The sequence below is a fragment of the Capsicum annuum genome, chromosome 1 (genome assembly GCF_002878395.1).
Source record: "Capsicum annuum cultivar UCD-10X-F1 chromosome 1, UCD10Xv1.1, whole genome shotgun sequence".
Classification (NCBI taxonomy): domain Eukaryota; kingdom Viridiplantae; phylum Streptophyta; class Magnoliopsida; order Solanales; family Solanaceae; genus Capsicum; species Capsicum annuum.
Window position 1 is genome coordinate 151,945,788 of NC_061111.1, and position 5,744 is coordinate 151,951,531.

Sequence of the window (5,744 nt, forward strand, 5' to 3'; positions counted from 1 at the left end):
GGGTTTAGCTAGCTATTAACATCGGTTTGCTGAAGGGTTTTCATCTATTAAATCCCCTATGTCCATATTGACTCAAAAGAAAGCTAAGTTTCAGTGGTCAGATTCTTATGAGAAGAGCTTTCATGAGTTGAAGACTCGACTCACTACAGCTCTAGTTTTGACTTTACCAGATGGTCCAGATGGGTTTGTTGTGTAATATGATGAATCCAGAGTAGGTTTGGGTTATGTCCTTATGCAGAGAGGTAAGGTCATAGCCTATTCTTCTAGAAAGCTTAAGCGCCATGAGAAGAATTACCCTACCCATAATCTTAAGTTAGTAGCTATTGTGTTTGCCTTAAGGATTTGGAGGCATTACTTGTATGGGGTGCATGTTGATGTATTCACAGATCACAAAATCTTACAGTATGTGTTCTCTCAGAAAGATTAGAATTTGCGTCAGAGAAGTTGGTTAGAGTTGTTAAAAGATTATGATATAAGTTTTTTATATCATCCAGGCAAGGCCAATGTAGTGGTAGATGCTCTCAGTAGGCTGTCTCTGAGTAGTGTTGCTCATGTTGAGAGTGGTAAGAAGAAGTTAGTTCAGGAAGTTCATCAGTTTGCCTGACTAGGTGTTCGCTTAGTTGATTCAGTAGAGGGTAGTGTGTGGGTACAAAATACTTCAGAATTATCTCTACTTTCTGAAGTAAAGGAAAAGAAGGACAGAGATACCAGTCTAGTTAGGTTGAAAGAGTCAGTTAGAGATCAGAAAGTAGAAGTTTTCTCCCAAGAGGGAGATAGTGTGCTACATTGCTAGGGTCGGTTATGTGTGCCAGGTGTAGATGAGCTGAGGCAATGAATTCTCATAGAAGTGCATGGTGCACGTTACTCTATTCATCCAGGGGCCACTAAGATGTACTATAATTTATGTTAGATCTATTTGTGGAGTGGGATGAAAAGGGATATCGCAGAGTTTGTAGCTAAGTGCTCTAGGTGTTAGCAGGTTAAGATTGAGCACTAGAAGCCTAGTGGGTCCATGCAGGAGTTCAGTATTCCCCCATGGAAATAGGAAGAAGTGAACATAGACTTTGTGAAAGGTTTGCCTCGTACTCATCATCAACATGATTCGATTTGGGTTATCATAGATAGGATGACCAAATCTACTTATTTCTTATAGGTCCATACTTTCTACTCAGCTGAGGACTATGCCAAACTCTATTCCAGTGAGTTGGTTAGGTTACACGGAGTCCCAGTATCCATAATCTCAGATAGAGGTACCCATTTTACCTTTCATTTTTGGAAAGCATTCCAAAAAGGTCTTGGTTCTTAAGTTCACCTCAGTATAACTTTCCACCCTTAGGCAGATGGACAAGCAGAAAGGACCATTCAGAGTTTAAGAGATATGTTAAGGGCTTACGTTATTGATTTTAAAGGTAGTTGGGATAACCACTTGCATTTGATCAAATACACATATAATAATAGTTATATTCTAGTATTCAGATGGCTCCGTTTGAGGCTCTTTATGGTAGGAGATGTAGATCTCCAATTGGTTAGTTCAAGGTAGTGAGGTTGTAGTAGCAGGGCCTAATTTAGTGTTTGATGCCTTGTAGAAGGTTCAGTTGAACAAAGAAAGGCTTAGGGAAGCCTACAACCGATAGAAATCATATGTAGACAGAAGAAGAAAGGATCTCGAGTTTGAGATTGGCGATTTTATGTACTTGAAAATCTCTCCCATGAAGGGAGTGAGAGGTTCGGCAAGAGAGGGAAGCTTAGTTCCCGATATGTCAGTCCTTATAAAATTCTCAGCCATTTTGGAAAGGTAGCTTACGAGCTTGAGTTTTCTTCAGACTTAGATTCAGTGCACCCAATATTCCACGTCTCCTTACTAAAGAAATACATTGGTGACCCCACAGTCGTAGTCCCGTTAGAGGGCGTAGATATTCATAATGATCTCTCTTTCAAAGAGGTTCCAGTCCAAATCCTCAATCTTTAAATTTTTAGACCGAGGAATAAAGAAGTTCCCTTGGTTAAAGTTCTTTGGCGCAATCAGTCCGTTGAGGGAGCTACTTGGGAAGCAGAAGTAGATATGTAGACCAAGTATCCTCACCTCTTCTTCGCAAACTCAGACTCAGCTTGAGGTAACAGTCTTTCTTAGATTTGCTCATTTCCATGTTTAGTTACAGTTACAAACCTTAGTATCATATACCGCTGCATATCATCTTCATGAAAGTCATGCATTTATGAATCAATTCAGCCATGAAATTATGATTCGGTTATGCATATTCAGTATGAAAACTCAGTTTATCAGCAGTTCCAATTATGCAATCATGCTTCAGTTTTGCATGTTTAGTATGTAAACTCAGTCTTTCAGTACTTCTTAGCTTAATTAGTCTCATTCGAGGACGAATGTTCTCAATGGGGAGATATCGTAATACCCATATTTTTCTAGATCAGTTTAGCTTTCAGTACATGAGTGTTTCTATATAAAATTTTCAAAATACTCAGAATTTTTCAGTTTAAGATTGCCATTATGTAGGAAATTCAGTTAGCTTTCCAATGATATAAATTTTTCTCAAATCCGATACCTGGGTGAGAAGTTATAGCATTTTTAGTTAAATAATGTGCCAAATTTAGAAGCACCGCATCATGGTAAGGGCCCAAATAATGATTGTCAATTTCTAGTGGCGTAACACAATTTCACCGTATCACACCAAAGTTTCAATTCTCGTTTGGCATTTTCCAGTGTGCCATTGCGATAACGGCGTATCACGCCAATGCTCATTTTCTCAATTGTCATTTTCCAGTAAGACTCTGCAATACCACCGCGTCGCACTAAAGGTTAATTTCAGAATTGTCCATTTTAAATAATTTTTAGCCAATATCCAGTGGCTCACCGCGATACCAACACGTTGCAGTGTAGGCCAAAATTAGGATTTTCAGTGACGAAAACTTAAATCCTTCCAAGGGCAATTGGGTCTTTTTCATGACCCAAATCAGTTCTAAATACGAGATTAATGCCCTAATAACCTAATTAATCATTATTTACTCAATTTCTCTCAAAAATCAAATTATTCTCTCTCAAATAAAAAATCCTAGCCCTTGAGAAATCAAGAACAAATCTCAAGAACTCTAATAAGAATCTTCAAGAATTAAATTTCTTAGGTATGTTAGGTGTTCATTTATGGGTTCCTTTCACCCATGGAGTCCAAGAACCTCTTTTAAAACTACAAACTTATTGATTCATGATTTACATGCTTGAATTAGATTGTATTCATGTTCATGATGTTGTTTGGGTTTAAATCCATGATTAGTTACAAGTTTTATGAAATTTAGATAACATGTGTGATGAATTATGTGATTCTCATGTTAACTCCTTAAATCTACAAGTTGAATGTTATAGCTATGAAGTCTATATATATGTTTATTAGAATGTGAAATAGTAATGCTCCCCAAGTGTTTGATAGAATGCATATGTAAATTGAGTAATGACATTGACATCATGACATGTTATCATGTGGTCCCATTCATGTACAAGTTCATGCCTCTTAAGTGTTTGATAAAATGTCTAATTGAATGTATTGTTAACAAACAACTATTGTTATGCTCTCAAGATTGTGCCATGCTTTACCATCTATGCTATTGAGTCCTGGGGGTATTTAATACCCAAAAATCTAGCTGTTTACCTAGAACTACAGTAGCTACAGAATAGTCTCAGTAATGTCACAAACAGTAGTACTTAGTCAGTTACAGAACTTAGTAAAACTCAATCCAGTTCAGTTCAATTAAATAATTAGTGTCATTCAGTTGGGAGTAGGATTCAGCACCGAGTGAACCCAAGAATAGTGGCTCACCTGTCAGTAGAGGGTGTGATCCGTAGTAGTAGTGCTTGTGTTCTAGAACTACATAGCCAAAGTATGTTGAGATATCAACCTTCCAGTTGAGGGTTGATAAGGTGTTTACCTACCAGTTGAGGGTAATACCATTCTCATGAGGAAATTTGCCAATAGAGGATGACCCTTAATTCTTCAGGATGGCATTTCAGTTGATCAACACAGACAGTGTCTGTACTCGTGGCATGGTATGATACCCTTCCAACTGGGGTTACATGATGGACCCTAATCAATTTAAAGAGGGGCATGTTGGTTAGATGATTACCTCCCATAGTTTTAGCTTCAGTCTCAACATTGAACTTAGTTCAGTTCTACAGAATTAGGACTGTCAAAAACAGTCACCCAGTTATTAGGAATTCAGTTATCAGTAATCTCATATATAGTTACTCAGTTATCAAAACTCAGTACTCAATTTTAGTATTAATCTCTGACACAATATATATATATATATATGTATATGTACAGTATTGCATAATCAGTGTTTACAGCAACTCTAGTTATCCATATACTCTTATTCAGTTATTTCATATTATTCAGTCACTTAATGTTTATGCATATGAACCCATGTATTCAGCCTTTCCTTACCTAGCATACCTATACATTCCACGTACTGATCGCATACTATTTTTTTGAGCTATGATGTATCATATCATAGGTTCGGACACTCAGGTTCCTAACCGTGCTTAGCCAGATTCAGTTAGCAGCAGTAGATTCAGTAGTGAGTCCTCATCCATAGAGGTTATTATTTATTTTAGTATTAAAGTAGATTCAGTATTCTATTAGTCAGAGTTAGTTGGGGGCCTGTCCCATCAACTCCACACTCAGACAGTTCAGTTAGAGGCTTTTTAGACTAGGCTAGTTCAAATAGTATTCAATTTTCAGATGTTATTATCAGTTTCTATATTTATCAATATTCAGATTATGAACCTTATGGCATTTCAGCATAACTTCTACATTATTTTAGTATTATTTTTCATTGCTCACAGCAGGTTCCAGTCATGGGTTAGATTGTAGTCTTTCGGGGTCATAAGCACCGTGTGGCATCTGGGATGCAGACTCGGGGCGTTACATGAATGGGAAATTTCTATCTTATAAATAATTATGGACAAGTATGCAATCAATAATCAAATACTGGTTGTATCTGGATAAGTGAGTTTCCCTTTGGACTTTTCGTAGTGAACATACATCGGATGTACTCAGTCAATCGGTAGATTTGATATCTTTGAACTGTCAAACTTTAATGTACACCTAGACAAAATATGTCACACAATTAGCCTTTTATCTTTTATGGTTCTCATGGTTTTATTCATTTCATCCATGGACACGTCCTAGTTTCATGAGAGAACAAAGAATATACCTTTACTAACATTCTCCTTGAAAAGGCTTCCACTTCACCCTTACATAGGTGATTTCTAAATGCTCAATCCTATATATTAAACTATTTGGTTAAATCTGCCAAATTTAGATAACTATTAAAAAAATTCACTCCATAAGCCTTATACTTATTTCCTAAACAGTACCTACATTATGAGAATGAATTGAGTATATTTACAATGTTGAACCGCCAGTCACAACTTTGTTTGATCTCCTTGAACCTAGCTCTTGGGATCTCCAGTCTGCTAGGTAGAATTACCGCCATACTGATTTATGTTAGGCCGTAAACCCATTACCTTCTATGTTCTCTCAAATCCCTCTCTAAATAGGGTTTTTGTAAGTGGATCCAACACATTATCCTTTGACTTCACATAGTCAACAGTGATAGTTCTACTAGAGAGTAGTTCTATAACGGTATTATGTCTCTGTCTTATACGACGATATTTATTGTTATACTTCATTCTCCCTACTTTACCTATCACTACTTGGCTATCACAGTGTATA